This window comes from Anabrus simplex, chromosome 4, assembly GCF_040414725.1.
Source record: "Anabrus simplex isolate iqAnaSimp1 chromosome 4, ASM4041472v1, whole genome shotgun sequence".
Taxonomy (NCBI): domain Eukaryota; kingdom Metazoa; phylum Arthropoda; class Insecta; order Orthoptera; family Tettigoniidae; genus Anabrus; species Anabrus simplex.
In genome coordinates, this window is record NC_090268.1 from 440927118 (window position 1) to 440945377 (window position 18260).

Here is an 18260-nt window from a genome sequence, read left to right on the forward strand (position 1 = left end):
TCCTAAGAACGTCCATTTCTCTCACAACCTTAATCGTAATTCCCGGAATACGCACAAAATATTGTAAATACGCATGGACGTGCTCCATTGGCACCAAAACGAGGAGTTACTGCTAGCCGCTCTTATAAACTTAGAGCATTTTTCAAAAGGGTATTTTACTTTAGAACTAATGAAGATAATTTTTATTCTTAAACGTGTCTATTCCATTCTTGCGTATCTCTGGTACGATTCCGTGTCCTGACTTTTCATATTCATTCATTACTGTATTTACAATTCCCAAAGCTCCTACTCGCAACCCAGGACCTCACCCAAAATATTCTCTAGAATAGCACATGCACTTGCAACTAGAATCCGGTTTTTGTTTACACAACGATCTCTGAAAGAAGACTGCAGAGTTTGTACAAGATGTTTGATGTAGTGTAATAGTACACCTTTGATTACAACATGGCGTCAAATATTGATCAAATTATTTCATCAAAGTCGTTATCCAAGATCTCTGATAGTGTCATATGGCCCAAGAATTACCCCGCACCGTTGCTAGGTAACATTGTCTGACCATCCATCCACACCTTTCATCTCTACCTGCACGGTTCCAAGGTAACATTGTCTGGCCATCAATCCATACCTTACATATGTACCTTCACAGTTACTAGGTAATATTATCTGACAATCCATCCATACCTTCCATCACAGCCTGCACGGTTGATAGGTAACCTTGTCTGACCATCCATCCATACCTTCCATCACTATCTGCACGATTGGTAGGTAACATTGTCTGACCATCCATCCATACCTTACATCACTATCTGCACGGTTGCTAGGTAAACATTGTCTGACCATCCATCCATACTTTACATCACTATCTGCACGGTTGCTAGGTAACATTGTCTGACCATCCATCCATACCTTCCATCACTGCGTGCACGGTTGCTATGGTTACACTTCCGTCATACATTTTGTCGCGTTACGTTACACAATTTTTTTTTTTGCTATTAGTTTTAGGTCGCACCGACACAGATAGGTCTTATGGCGACGATGGAACAGGGAAGGGCTAGGAATGGGAAAGAAGCGGCCGTGGCCTTACATATTAAATCACAGCCACAGCATTTGCCTGGTGTGAATATGGGAAACCACGGAAAACCATCTTCAGGGCTGCCGACAGTGGGGTTCGAACACAATATCTCCAGAATACTGGATACTGGCCGCACTTAAGCGACTGCAGCTATCCAGTTCGGTACACACATTTTCGAATGACCCCCAGCCTTAAGATATATTTATGTCAAAAAACTTATTAACACACATCGTTTAAAATTATAAATCTCACTTTTATCCCGTACAGGCACCAACTCAACTAAGGTTTAGGTTGAAGAAAGAGTCCCACATATGAATACTCCTTGCATTTTATGGTTAATCTTTGTAATCTCAATCATTTTCCTACAAAGAGTCCAGTTTATGACTTAAAAAAGTACATGTTCCGTTCCTCCAATTTGGTGCATCTTCAACTAAAATGCGTATAAAGAATCAAGAAAATTGGCACGTATGAAATTTAAACATTTATGATGATGAGATGAGTTAAAACACTCAATAAATCAATCATAAGGAAGTGATAAAGTATTGGCGTGTGTATTGTTCAAGCGCTCTCATGAATAAAGTCTCACAGGAGCAAATTTGTATTTTATTTCGTGTGGCTATTTCTAGCCGAGTGCAGCCCTTGTAAGGCAGACCCTCCGATGATGGTGGGCGGCATCTGCCATGTGTAGGCAACTGAGTGTTATTGTGGTGGAGGATAGTGTTATATGTGGTGTGTTAGTTGCAGGGATGTTGGTGACAGCACAAACACCCAGTCCCCGGGCCATTGGAATTAACCCGACCCGGCCGGGAATCGAACCCGGGACCCTCTGAACCGAAGGCCAGTACGCTGACCATTCAGCCAACGAGTCGGACACAGGAGCAAGTGAGCCGACCAGCACAACGCTGCTTGCGTCATAGCCTAGCCAGCGCTTGTCGAGGACAGGTTGCGTCATATACACTGACTGAAAGAGCAAATGCAACACCAAGAAAGAGTGGTTCGAAAGGGATGAAAGTTGGGGAAAAAACATAGACGGCACGGACGAATAATTGATGTTTATTTCAAACCGATATGCAGGTTACACAATGCGCACGGCATCGACTCAGTAGGATGTAGGACCACCGCGAGCGGCGATGCACGCAGAAACACGTCGAGGTACAGAGTCAATAAGAATGCGGATGGTGTCCTGAGGGATGGTTCTCCATTCTCTGTCAACCATTTGACACAGTTGGTCGTCCGTACGAGGCTGGGGCAGAGTTTGCAAACGGCGTCCAATGAGATCCCACACGTGTTCGATTGGTGAGAGATCCTGAGAGTACGTTGGCCACGGAAGAATCTGTACACCTCGTAGAGGCTGTTGGGAGATGCGAGCAGTGTGTGGGCGGGCATTATTCTGCTGAAACAGAGCATTGGGCAGCCCCTGAAGGTACGGGAGTGCCACCGGCCACAGCACATGCTGCACGTAGCGGTGGGCATTTAACGTGCCTTGAATACGCACTAGAGGTGACGTGGAATCATACGCAATAGCGCCCCAAACCATGATGCCGCGTTGTCTAGCGGTAGGGCGCTCCACAGTTACTGCCGGATTTGACCTTTCTCCACGCCGACGCCACACTCGTCTGCGGTGACTATCACTGACAGAACAGAAGCGTGACTCATCGGAGAACACGACGTTCCGCCATTCCCTCATCCAAGTCGCTCTAGCCCGGCACCATGCCAGGCGTGCACGTCTATACGTCTATGCTGTGGAGTCAATGGTAGTCTTCTGAGCGGACGCCGGGAGTGCAGGCCTCCTTCAACCAATCGACGGGAAATTGTTCTGGTCGATATTGGAACAGCCAGGGTGTCTTGCACATGCTGAAGAATGGCGGTTGACGTGGCGTGCGGGGCTGCCACCGCTTGGCGGCGGATGCGTCGATCCTCGCGTGCTGACGTCACTCGGGCTGCGCCTGGACCCCTCGCACGTGCCACATGTCCCTGCGCCAACCATCTTCGCCACAGGCGCTGCACCGTGGACACATCCCTATGGGTATCGGCTGCGATTTGACGAAGCGACCAACCTGCCCTTCTCAGCCCGATCACCATACCCCTCGTAAAGTCGTCTGTCTGCTGGAAATGCCTCCGTTGACGGCGGCCTGGCATTCTTAGCTATACACGTGTCCTGTGGCACACGACAACACGTTCTATAATGACTGTCGGCTGAGAAATCACGGTACGAAGTGGGCCATTCGCCAACGCCGTGTCCCATTTATCGTTCGCTACGTGCGCAGCACAGCGGCGCATTTCACATCATGAGCATACCTCAGTGACGTCAGTCTACCCTGCAATTGGCATACAGTTCTGACCACTCCTTCTTGGTGTTGCATTTGCTCTGTCAGTCAGTGTATTATTTAATCATCCATTCAAGAAATGTTTCTAAATCCTAAACCAATTGAGGTATCGGTTTAGAAACAACGGTGCTGGCGCTGTACCTTAATTAAGGCCACGGCCGCTTCCTTCCCACTCATAGCCCTTTCCTATCCCATCGTCGCCATAAGACCTACCTGTGTCGGTGCGACGTAAAGCAACTAGCAAAAAAAACAACGGCATCTTATATTGCACATTTCGAACGTCTCCTCGTGTTAATTTCTCCAAAATCGGTTCAGGGAATACGGAGATATTCAAGACTTTGTAAGACATTACGTCAGAGCCAGTTCTATATAAAAAGGCTACCACTCTGGGTACTGTCATCAGTTCAGTTCAGATCAGTTCACCAATAGTTCACCAGCCATTCTACACCTCGACGAAGTTAGTTCGCCGCGTGCCACGAAGTCATACCTACAAGACGAGACTACGACCGAATGAAGTGCGAACTTTCGGACATAGAATAATTATGGTGTTACGGAACTTGTAATTATTCGAGTTTGACTCAAGGACTTGTGAATCGGAGTTTAACTAATACTTATGTGTGAGACATATGTCAGAACAGTTTCAAAGTAAACTTAATTGAAAACTTTAACATTATGACTTGAGTGATAGAATATTTAGATACTTTGCTAATGGACTTTTCGTATTACAAGTGTCCTTGTACTTCACTTCAACATTGTGGAGAAAGCAGTAGTTATACTTAATATGATCAAGTGAACTGAACTTTGCTAACTGAAAATAATAATAATAAATGGTTCGTGTAGAATACAGTAATTATAAATGTTATTTTACAAGTCAATTGTACTTTGCGAATAGACATTTAATGTCACAAGTGCAGTCGTAGATAGCTTCAGACATTCGTGTACAATGTAGTAATTACTAGTAATATTTCCATTTCGACTGTGATTTGGTAATTGACACTTCAACTCACAAGTGCTTTAGGTCGGTCGCTGCAGACTTTCAATTTCATTACAAATATAGTATTTAGGGATCGTTCTAAGTTAGTTATTCCATCAGACACTACATTTCCTGATGCGAATAGCAATAAACAATGTATTTATTAGTGCAAAGGAACAGTGTTGATTTCCAGTTTAGTGGGAAGACACCACGCAGGTTTAGGGATTCCAAATATGTTTTTTCTTTGTGTGTGGGGAAAACAACCACAATTTTTCTTTACACAAATGCAACTTATTTTACCAAACTAACATTCTGGTTCTAAGTCGGAGTTGAGTCATTGATTAAATATTACGTTACGATTACGAAGTGCAGTGGTTTACGTGAAATCATTCCAATACTAGGGGGACACTCGCGTAACATAATCAGTGAGTGGTTATCCCGCTCCAAGACCTTCAAGAATCAACGACGAGCAATTTACAAAGTATCGTGGTTCCATGGTTTGATTCCTGAACACGAGGGATCGTGTTTCCATTATTCGACTGCTGACTACAAGGTATCGTGTTTCCATGGTTTGATTGCTGAATACGAGGGATCGTGTTTCCATGGTTGGGTCGCTGTTCAACGAGGAGGATATATGGAGACAACTTCACTGTAATCAGCACGATTGTAAGGTGAACTCTATGTGAATAAATTCAACTTATATAAAACATTGAACTCATTGTACTTAGGAACTCTCTCTCTGCACCCAGCTCTGGGTTTACACTCAGTGTGCCGTGTGATTCAGATATCTCACTCTACTGATATGCACGTTTTAACTTAAGTGGACCAAATTACAGGGAGTTCCCCTACTAACTTTCCTGCTCCATTTTGGTGGTGATGATCGTAATTTTTGGTTTAAGAGGAAATACATTTAGTCAACCATCCTCTAAACACTGACTTTTGTTTTATTCTTATTTACCTTCAGTTTATCAAGATCGAATATTTTTTAAACGTAGAGTAAAATTCTCTTCCCTTTCTTAACATGGAGTATTAGAGTGTTATATCATAGGCTACAGATCGCCATCAACAATGTGAGCACTATGTGGAATGGAAAGAAGGAGGTCTGGTTCCTCTGCAGATGTTGGAAGCGGTAATCCTAATTATTTCACTGGGTAGCGCAGACTGTGGTGCTTAACTTTAAGTACGGCCATTTTACTATTATTTGTTATGGCTGCGGCGAGGAAGACATCGCCGTAACGACGCGCGGTATTACACTGAGGTAACAATAAAACTGGGATAAGGAGCACCAGAGATGGAAGTAGGAGATAGCTCGAAACTCGATGGTATTTGTTACCTATGACTAAACCTAAAATACTCCTTCTCGTACCGCCGCATGTGTTCAGGGAGGGAAACATGAACATAAATGCGCATTACTTTGGGGCGGCAATAAATATTATGTCTTCTCATGGGAGACAATTATTACAGAGTGAAGTTTGGAAGGAGGCCGCGTCAGTGATGTAGTAATTTAGTGCCACGAAATTTGAAAAGTGGTACGAGGGCTGTAACGGGATTTCTCTGCCTCGGGACGTCAACTGAGTATAGGGGTGCGGGGTTTGATTCCTACCTTGTGATAGTACATCTATCACACCCCCGAATTATATGTAGAAGTTAGAGATATTATTGTCAGTATTCGATTAATTATTATTATTATTATGATTATTATTATTATTATTATTACTATTATTATTATTATTATTATTATTATCAGTATTTCATTTGTATATTTTGCCATTTATATTTGTAAGCTGGAAGATATCCACATATGTAGGTATGAGTAATTTGTTTTTCACGAATCATTGCTTTAATAACTCTGGTAATTTGGATGAGTCATGTATATATCCCAGTCTGATGAGATGAGCTTGTTGTTGTATTAGGGAAGTTTGTTGACTCATGTAATAAACCCCAGAGTTTGTTTATCTCTTGGGAGAAAGGAGAAGTTCAGGGCATGGTTTTGACAAGAGGTTCACTCATGATTGGCTGGCAAGCACCAATCCAGGCGTATCATCTGAGAGGAGGGGGATGTTGATGTCTATAAAGGTTGATCATACGGCGGCAACCAGGGACATTGTAATGTAACTACTACAACTACAAGCAGTAACACTGTATGAAGAAACTACAACTGACACACTGTACGGGAAGGAAGTGGTGCTGATAGACGGTACTCGAGTGACACGGCTGCAATGGACTGGATTTCAAACGTTCGTGGAGCGTAGTCTGGTTATGTTCGTGGAAAGTGGCAGATCAACAAATTGTGGAGGGCGTACACATTAAGTGTTGTTAGTACTTGTGGAGGTCTGGCCTTATATGTTGGTGAAAGCTATCTCAGACTTTACATAATTTATGTTGAGGACCGACATACGTGTGTATATATCTTTACAACAAGTGTTAAAATATGTGAACACAGTATTACAAGATACAGTATCTGTGTGATATGATAACTGCCGATTATGAGAATCGGTAAGTCGAATTGATATAGAGACAGTGAAGGGTATTTATCTTCATACATGTACATTGTTCATCGGACTATCTACAAATGGTAGCTTGGTTCTCGCTTTCGTTTTCCCACGATTTTCATTATTGTTGTTGTTGTTGCAAATATGGAGTCTTCCAGCAATATTTTATGTTTTTATTATATGTATAATGTTGTATGTTGATGAGGTGCTCATGCACGGAATTTGTTCAGAATATAGTTAGCTATTTTAGAATCAGTGTTATTGATGAACCTAGGTGCAGTTCCTACCTAATTAGTCGTTTTCAGGAGGTTAGGTAAGGCTGCAGCAGATGTACCAGTACGCAGCATTATGCACACGCCCTGGGATATAAAGTTTATCATGCTCTTATCTAAATTCGAGGGATCCATTCTGGTGAACTCTGGCGCCCATGCTACGGACATTTCGGTTAATTATGCTTATTAATTTTATTAAGTTTTTGAATATTTTCATTTATGTTAATTATTTTTATTGTATTTTATTATTGTTATTTATTTGGTAGTCATCACAAAATAGTTACAACTTTAGCCATCCTCGAAATGGTTTTCCGTGGTTTCCCACTTCCTCTCCAGGCAAACGCCGGGATGGTGCCTAAATTAAGGCCAAGGCTGCTTCCATTTCCCTTCCTTGTCTATTTCTTAAGGCCCCACAAGCAGATGAGCCCACCTGGGTGAGGTACTGGTCCTCCTCCTCAGTTGTATCCACCGACTCAAAGTCTCACACTCCAGAACACTGCCCTTCAGGCGGTTGAGGTGGGATCGCTCACTGAGTCCACGGGAAATAGCAACGCTAGAGAATAAACGGATTAAGAAGGAAGGAAATAAAGTAAGATAAAGATAGAAAGAAACGTTTTGAAGGGAAGATATTTAATCGCCGCTGCCGGGACAAAACCTCCTGTGTAAATATTTTAGCTCAGAACTTTGGCCGGTAAGGTTCTGTCATCTAAGATGCAATATTGTGTGAATATTATCTAAGTATTAAAGCATTCGCCGGCCCCGTGGTGTAGGGGTAGCGTCCCTGCCTCTTACCCGAAGGCCCCGGCTTCGATTCCCGGCCAGGTCAGGGATTTTTACCTGGACCTGAGGACTCGTTCGGAGATCCACTCAGCCTACGTGATTAGAATTGAGGGGCTATCTGACGGTGAGATAGCGGCCCCGGTCTGGAAAGCCAAGAATAACGGCCGAGAGGATTCGTCGTGCTGACCACACGACACCTCGTAACCTGCAGTACTTCGGGCTGAGCAGCGGTCGCTTGATAGGTCAAGGCCCTTCAAGGGCTGTAGTGCCATGGGGTTTGGGGGTTTGGATTAAAGCATTCTCGCTCTTCATAATGTATGTGCTGCGGGTCACTATATCTCCAAAATATTATCACATAGGGTTTCTCTTTCGGCAAGGACGAAATATAAAACATGGTGTAGTATTTCGTTATTAACACCACTTAATTATTCTCATCTAGTAATATCCGGCAAGCCGGCCCCGTGTTATAGGGGTTGCGTGCCCGAAGGTCCCGAGCTTGATTCCCGGCCAGGTCAGGGATTTTTACCTGGATCTGAGGGCTGGTTCGCGGTCCACTCAACCTACGTGATTAGAATTGAGGAGCTAACTGACGGTGAGATAGTGTCCCCGGTCTAGAAAGCCAATAATTATGACCGAGAGGATTCGACGTTCTGACCACACGACACTTCGTAATAATAATAATAATAATGTTATTTGTTTTACGTCCCACTAACTACTTTTTTAAGGTCTTCGGAGACGCCGAGGTGCCGGAATTTAGTCCCGCAGGAGTTCTTTTACGTGCCTGTAAATCTACCGACACGGGGCTGTCGTATTTGAGCACCTTCAAATACCACCGGACTGAGCCAGGATCGAACCTGCCAAGTTGGGGTTAGAAGGCTAGCGCCTTAACCGTCTGAGCCACTCAGCCCGGCACGACACTTCGTAACCTGCAGAACTTTGGGCTGAGCAGCGGTCGCTTGATAGGCCAAGGCGCTTCAAGGGCTGGCTGTAGTGCCATGGGGTTACTGTTTAGTAATATCCGGCTCCTTGACTGAGTGGTCAGTGTAGTGGCTTTCGGTTCAAAGATCACGGGTTCTATGCTAGGCCGGTTTGGAGATTTTAACCCAACTCCCTTGACTGGATGTTAACACGGCAAATAACTCTACCGTTCACCTCAATAACACGCCAGATGCTACCCACTCTCATTGGAGGGTCTGTCTTATACGAGCTGCGCCAGGTTAGCAATAGCCACGCGATTTTTTTAAAATACTAGAAAAATCAACTCTGCTATTACAATAACAGAGACTAAAAGGGAAGATCAGAGAGTAATATATATAACACAAAACACCATTGGCATTAGTTCCGTAGTTCATGCTCTATCAGGAGTAAATGGCAGGTGACACTACTCCCACCCCCTCTCTCCCCCAGTGTAACCGACGGCTTTGAGGAATCGTGCAGGAAAATGGACCCCGCGACCTGAACAGTCCTAGTAGTGTGCAGTTTATTGGTAGGATCGACAACGGCATGGCTATCTTCCTCCAATAGGAAAGCTTGTTTCAACCATCCACTGTAATGCACATATTTCATCCTCAAACATCCACATCAAAGTACCTGTCGGTTCGACTTCTCGGTAGGATAGAGTCCACCTTACGCAGGTTGCGGAGCAGAGGTTGAAGATCCATGTTGCATAAAAATCGTGTGAGCAATTATCAAGATGCTACGACACAAAACAGTCTTTCCTCAATGAGAGGATGTTTGCCTCGGTTTAAGTCCCCCCCATTTTCTCCTGGATCACTGTTTGCTGGTTGATTGGTTGGTGAACACTTCTCCCGCAAAGTAATGTGGTGTGGTCCAGACCAGTCCGAGTACTTTAAGAGTTTATATTATAGTATCTTCCCTTCAACGCTTCACACATAAATAACTAACTAACTAAATAAATAAATAAATAAATAAATAAATAAATAAATAAATAAATAAATAAATAAATAAATAAATAAATAAATAAATAAATAAATAAATAAATAAATAAATAAATAAATAAATAAATAAATAAATAAATAAATAAATAAATAAATAAATACATAAATAAAGTTGTAGGGGATCCGCTGACTGTAATTACGTTTGGTTCGCAAATTTTTCAGATATTTAACCGTTTTAGGTCACCTAGTGACCGTATCAGTGGTTTTAATTTTTCGTGTCTCTCGTCCTAGCATCACGGTGAAACGGCTGGTATAGATCTCGACCAAACTTCATATTTAATATAGCCTACTCATCCCGGGGAAGGTTTTTTAATATGCATACGATTTTGAAATGTTATAGGAAAACCAGAAGAGTTTTCTTCCATTTTCTTGTCCGACTCATTAGCTGAACGGTCAGCGTACTGGCCTTCGGTTCAGAGGGTCCCGGGTTCGATTCCCGGCCGGGTCGGGGATTTTAACCTTAATTGGTTAATTCCAATGGCACGGGGGCTGGGTATATGTATTGTCTTCATCATCATTTCATCCTCATCCCGACGCGAAGGTCGCCTACGGGAGTTAAATAGAAAGACCTGCACCTGGCGAGCCGAACCCGTCTTGGGATATCCCGGCACTAAAAGCCATACGACATTTCATTTTCCAAGTTTCTTTTATACTATTGATTGATGCCTATCATACATCGGAAACAACTTATGGTGTCCTTCCCGCTTTATATCTCGGATAGTGTTAAGATAATGCAATTTAATATTAACTTCTTTTCTTAAAAAGTGCAATTTGTTCGGGGCGTCGACCTACTTACACCTGCTTGTATTGGGATATTGCGAAAGTGTAATGTGTTGAATGTGAAGAAAGGAACGTTAAGGACGACACAAACACCCAGTTCTCAGGCCAGATATATTAATCATTTACGATTAAAAACCCCTGATCCGGCCCGGAATCGAAGCCGGGACCGTCGGATGACAGGCAGACGCGTTGACCCCTACACCGCGGGGCCGGACTTACTCACTGCATTTACGGTAATTTACGGAGAATTCAATATACAATGTAGAATACCGTAGCGATGCACGGGTACATTTGCAAGTAAACAAATAAATCAGTGTCCTGCATTTAGGACAGTCGCCCAGGTGCCATATTCGCTATCAGCCGTTTACCCAGTATTTTGTTAAATGATTTTAAGTAGTTAGAAATTTATCAAACATCTTTCTTGGTAAATTATTCCAATCCTTACTTCCTCTTCCTCAAAAGGTGTACTTTCTACTGTTTGTCTCCTTTAATTTGAACTTCTTCATATTGTGATCTTTACAATGTTTAAAAACTACATTCAAACTTATTATTCTACTGCAATAATGTCATTCCACGCTATTTCACGGCTGACAGCTGAGAATATTCCGCTAGAGTCGAGCAGCTCATCTCCTTACAACCCAAGTCTTCCCAGTTTGCAGCCCTATGTAACAATACTCTTTTATCGGCGATCACCCAGAACAATTCGTGCTAATTTTTTCTAGTTCTCGAATGAAATAATTAATGTAAGGGTTCCATACAGCGGGACCAGCGACGTACAGTATGCGATCTCTTCTTTAGATCCTTACTACAACCCATGAATATCCTAATAATTATGTGAAGAAATCTGTAACCATTATGTGCAACTTCGTTAGTGTGATTAGCTCAATGAATATATTTCCTTATACTAAGACCCATCTCCAACAACACAGTAACTGAAACTGAGCTATTGGTGAAACAACCTGCCTTTTCATCCCATTTCCCATCTCACAACTTTGTAGAAGTCTGTTTGCAGTCATTCACAATTCTCTGACTTACTTAATACTGTACGACATCATTCGCAGTAAGCCTTATTACAGTTTTTTACTCACATCACCACTAAATGTACAGGGTGGTAGGAAACAGCGTGAAGAGGGTTGGTCATGCTGATAAATAATTAGCTATCGCTCACCGTTATTATTGTATCAGCTGCTGAAGTTAGCCAGTGAGTTCGCTTCGCGGGCGAATTCACACGGGGGTAGGTACGCAGCTGTTGATAAATCTGCTCGGGTCTCAAGAACGGCTTGATAGACACGCTGAGAAATGAATATCAAACACACCATTGATTTTAGCCAGTGTCACAGTACCGCAGACCCTACTTTCTTTGGCGTCATCTTATAAACTCGTCGGAGGAGTGTATTCAAATCCCACACCTGGCGAAGTTTTATTCTTCGACTAGTGCTCTTGAGGGGGAGACACTACTGAGTTTTCTGTCTTGCCATTTTCATCCGATATTCACCAAATTTGGAGAGTTTATTTATGAAGCCAAAATTAAGATTATTCTGAAATCTAAAACAATTTGGTGCAATAGTTTCTGATTTATGAAACATTTTAGAGAAAGAGTTTGCATAATTTAAAACATCCCTTGCATGCCATTTTTCGAGTTTGTCATTTGAAACTTCTTTATGATAGTTCCTAGGAGAATCTGAATAATTATTGTTATTATTATTTGAAAAATCGCATTAGTGATGTTATTAAAGTACTTTTTCTCTCACCAGTTTGCATTTCTCTTAGAAATTCTCAAATTTCCATATTTGACTGAAGATATCACTTGTGATATCATTATTTTTTAAATGGATACCAACATTTATGCATCTCACATGGTAATATAGGCATGCCAAGTTTAAATACAATCAGGTAAAAACTGTCCCACTTAGAGCATTTTGAATACTGAAAAATAAAATTTTGAGAAAAAGTTAATTTTGTAAAAAAAAAAAAATATATTAGTTTATCTTACAGTAGCTGCATCAAAATTTCCCAGCACCATACATTTCTCCTTCCTTGGCTTTTTTCCTCTCCTCAGCAATAGCATTTAGCACTCTACTCTTCTTTCTTGCAGTTTTTCTCTCCACTTTATTCTTGGTGCCACTGTTCCTCATCCTTGTTCTGTCACGCTGTACGAAGTGTCTCACAGTTCTCTTCCTTCATCTACCATCTTGAGTTTATTGCAGGCAAGTGCACCCATACTGAATTCCCCTACAGCATTCACAACTGCCATATCAACTCTGAATTTGGAAACAAAGGTTTGCTTAGGGCACTTTTCCCAAATTACAGAGTGTAAGCTCTCATTTAAGTTCTGAGTCTTGCCCCTTCCACACTTTTTCAAGAGTTCATAATTTGCCAGTCTCAAATAAAAGGGCATCAATTTTTCCTCCAACTTAAACAGCAATTTTATCATGACTCTGTGGTGTTTCGCCCTTCGCTATCGCTTTCTTCTAGAAGCACCACAAGTTGAACAAACACATCAACACACGACATCGTCACATGCTTCCTATTAGAGCTCCAAGAGAACCAATAGTCATTGATAATTAAACAATATTTTAAACTAATAATACCTGAAATATCAACAGTAATTTGTCTTCAGTTTATAATAAACATTAAAATCAGCACAGCATTTATGCATAAAATTGTCACGTAAAAATGTTTTTAGTTTGACTATTTCTAATGATTCTCTGTGCATTTAACTATGGAAACTCTATTCAGATGGCAGCACAGACCAGTACTCCAGGAATAGGCGGGAATTCAACAGCGGAAATATGACATACATTGAAATTCGGAAGGTATTCATCAAGGTAGTGGGCGTGCCCTTTCGAAAGGATGTGCTTGCGTTTTATATATGACACGACAAAAAATATATATCCCCATGCGCTCCAAGGAATACGTGTAGGGTAAGAACCTGAATTTCCGTTTTTGGACAATTTTGACTTAATAAATCAGTAGGGTACCCCCTTAAAGCATGATTTGTCCCGGGCAATATCGCGACAAAGGAGTAGTGTTACGCGTTGCGAACTTTAGATAAACGATTGCTAGGGAATCCGCCAGCAGGACGAGAACAATAAGTGCAGATCAATAATAACTGATTGATTGATTGATCGATTGATTGATTGATTGTTTGATTGATTGATTGATTGATTGATTGATTGATTGATTGGTTGATTGATTGATTGATTGATTGATTGATTGATTGATTGATTGATTGATTGATTGATTGATTGATTGATTGATTGATTGATTGATTGATTGATTGATTGATTGATTGATTGATTGATTGATTGATTGATTGATTGATTGATTGAACATGCCTGTTAAATACGTGGAGAGTTCACTGTGAGAGAAAATACATTACATCGCGTTTGAGATTAAGACGAGTCTCAGTATCTGTATCCCCTGAGAATTGCCTACAACTTTCTTCCTAAAACCATGAAAGAAAATAAATTTGTTATCCTTAGCAATGGACAGGCTGATATAATTGATCTATTATTTCTCGCACATAATTTCCAGTTACAAAATAAAGAAAAAGTGAATACTGTTTTCATCCCAAAATACTTTTGTTATATGCCTTGAAGGCAGGTTAATATCTGCCTCAGCGTATGTTAATATCTGTTCCAGTGTTTGTGAGTTCGCTTTAAACAAACCTTCATTTGCACTACAAACATGTTTTACAGCGTCACTCCATGAAGCGAATGCAATTAATTTTCAACTCATAGAAAACGCTTGTTACTTGTGTGTGTCTAGCGCAATCCTCCATGTCTGCGTTTAATAAGGGAAAGAAACTTTGTGGCTGCCGATGCAAGGGAACAAGAGATGTGCACATAACGACGATCATTGTTATTGCGTTCGTAGCTCAGAGAAATAAATTTGTATCTTCTATAATGACATGGGATAATAGAAACAGACACAAACCAGCTTAAGGTTCTGTTAATACAACGAAAGCTAAAACTGATAGTCCATCTTGGAAGTAACAATAGGTTGATGGAATGCGTTCGAAAAATTTACTCTGTGGTGTACTGTCGTTTACTACTGGCACTACTGGAGGCCGGGGTTCGATTCCCGCGTCTGCCACAATATTTGAAACGTGATACGAGGACTGGAACGGGGACCACTCCGCCTTGGGAGATCAGCTGAGTAGAGAGGGTTCGATTCGGAATTCAGCCATCCTCGAAGTGTTTTTCCGTAGTTTCCCACTTCACCTCCAGGAAAATGCCGGGATGGTACCTAACTTAAGAAAACGGCCGCTTCTATCCCTTTTCCTTGTCTACCCCTTCCCATCTTCCCATCCTCCCACAAGGCCCCTGTTTAGCACAGCAATTGAGGCCACCTGGACGAGATACTGGTCTTCTTACCAGTTGTATCTTCAACCCAAAATCTCACGCTCCAGGACACTGCCCTTGAGGCGGTAGAAGTGGAATTTCTCGCAGAGTCCAAGGGAAAGGCCAACCCTAGACGGTAAACGGACTGGGAAAGAAAGAAAGAAGGAAGGAGAAAAGGAAATAAGGAAGAAAGAAAGAAAGAAAGAAAGAAAGAAAGAAAGAAAGAAAGAAAGAAAGAAAGAAAGAAAAAATTAATTTACTCAGTTTAATAGTGTAATCTGTCTTTCCTAGTAGTTGTTCTGATGGTGGTGATGATGGTTGTGGCGGTCAAGGTGGTAGTGATCATGGGGATGGTTAAGGTGATAATCATGTTGGTGAAGAAGGTGGCGTTGTTGTTGTTGTTGTTGTTGTTGTTGGTGGTGGTGGTGGTGGTGGAGGTTATTTGAAGGAGAAGAAGAACAACTGGGCAACCATCCTCTAAAGAAGTAATCTGAAGAAAATAATTGGGGATATGCTGTCACTATTATAACGACCTCAGAGTTTTGAGGGCTTCTTAGATTTACTTATTAGAAATAAAAGACAAATATTGTGAGGATAATACATTTTGTTAAATGGAACGTCGTACACTTGGAATGTGGGTAATAAATTCGTGTAGTACGGGTCTGTGATATGGGAAATAAGAGTCATAATTCAAGAGTTCGTCAGTAATATTGCGAGTAAATGTAAGATCAATAAATGAATTGCCAAATGTGCTGGGATAGTTTACTTTTTAATTTTATTTTATTCATAAATAAGGTTCTAGAGAGCAAGAGCTCTGTCAAGAGGAACAATGCATAGATAATTACAATAATGGCGGATTAATGCGCTGGGTCTAAAAGTGAAAGGCTAATCATAGTGGTTTTACATATGCTTTGAGTATCACTATTTACCTAATGGAGAGGATTATATTAAGTAAGTGGATTATTATCAAAGTAACAATAAAGGGGGAACAACTTTTTGACTTTTAAGATGTCTTTGGAATTAAAAAATGTAGATAAATAAATGTTACTCATTCATTAGTGCCTAACAGGTACTTCTTGAGCTTATTACGAAATGGCACAGTTTTAGAGATGCTTTCTGTATTGTTAGGAACGCTGTTATGTTCAGATATTAGTAAGTGTTGCACTCCCAAACTTTGTTGTATAATATTCATGAACATGTAATTATTTTTTGCTTCATCTTGTATGAATGCATGTTAGTGACGTTAGGATATTCAGAGTTGGTGAACATTTTATCATGCAAGACTTCATGAATAAGAAGTGATGCATTTAATGAGATTAATTTCTTAAGAGGTAATACATTTGTTTCAGAATACATTTTATTTCGAGAATATGGTTGATGGAATCCATACATAAATCTAATAACCCTGTTTTGTAAGACCTCAAAAGTATTTATTTTGTCTTGCTTTGTCCCAAATGAAACACAAGTAAGGAAGTCGAGATTGTATCATTGTGAAATACACTAGACGAAGAAATTCAATTGTTAGTAGGTACTTAATTTTGCCAATTATAATAATTATTAGCCCAAGATATTTAACTTGTTTAACCCACTGCAACTTTGTCGTACAAAATAATATATTTGTAGTTACATTTAGGTCATTTTGTGATTTACGGAACATCATACAGGCAGTTTTTGAGTAACTTTCTGTTAGAAGATTTTTTTCTCAACCATTCATCTAAGATATGACAGTCATGCTGGTTATCTGCTAATCTTTCATCTTCAGAATTTGATGAATAGAACAGTGAAGTATCATCCGCCAGAAGTGATATTTTACCATTCAAAGAACATGTCTGAGAGAGCATGTTGTTCGGCACAACATTAAAATTAAAGTGATGCTTGAGAAAATCAACCACCATCAGCGCCACCTTATAACAGAGTATGCGTGTGACGTCATATATTTAGCACACATTTGAAGCGCTATTTTTAATGGAAAGTGCGTTTCAGATGTTTTCTGCAAGAGGCAGCCTCATTTTTTATCTGTCAATTTAGACTTTGAACATAACCGTAAGCTAAATACTCTTGGTGATATATACCTTCCCCAAACACCAAAAGCGTCTTAAACATGTGCCGTTCGTCAAGGAACGTAAGTCTGCGTTAAAAGGAATGTGTCCGGCACTTTGTAAAACGAATAGGAAGGGCTAGGAATCCCTAATAGCTTTATGGTCAGGAATGAATAACAGTTGACCGAAGGAAGTCGGACAGGAAAAATACAAAGTGAAGAGCTTGACACAAGCAAGTGGAAACACTATCAGACTCAGCTAGTTGAATCGTGGTCACGAAATCACGTTCTCACCGTCAGAGCCCACGGCTCCTCTTTTAGTTGCCTTTTACGACAGACAGGCGATACCGAATTATAATCCCAGATGAAAGAAGAATGAAACGAATTTAGGAGAACCGAATGTACCGGACGAGTTGGCCGTGCGGTTAGCTGTGAGCTTGCATTCCGAAGATGGTGGGTTGGAACCCACTGAAGGTGGTTTCCCATTGGCCACGGCCGTCTCTTTAACACTCCTAGCACTTTTCAACCCCATCGTCGTCGTAAGACCTATCTGTGTCGATGCGACGTAAAGCAACTTGTAAAAAAAAAAAAAAAAAAAAAGGTGAAGAACTCAATCTTTCAAGTATTTAGCGACCTGGATATTCTGTGACGGTGACCTGTTGCAGGAGGTTGAAAGGGGGCAAATGCATCGAGAATGAAGTGGCGAGACGTGACGGGCATCCTTTTGTGTGCGACAGAAGAACGCAGACATGTATACGACATCTTCTTATAAATAAAATTCTACTGGTCCGCTGTCTTTAATGTCATTTATTTTGCCAAATGTTTATATATTTATATGGTATATCTCAATTCGAGGTCATATCAGTACGTTTTAGCTCTCGTGTCTTTTTGTTTCTTTGTCTGTTTGTTCCACCGTCACGGATAAACGGCTGAAGAGATCTCAACCAAACTTCATATTGAGAGTCCACTCATCCAGGAACAGGTTTCCATATGTATATAATCTGAACATCACTGAATAGACTGGAAGACTAGAAGAGTTTTCTCAGTTTTCTCTTACACTATTGATTATATATCGACCAAAGTTCATATCTGGAGTCTACTCATTCAGGAGCAAGTTTCAATATTCATTTATTTTAAAAATCACGAAACAGACTGGTTTTTTAAAGTATTACGTAGACCAGAAGGATTTTTTTCAATTTCCTTTTAGACCACTGATTACATC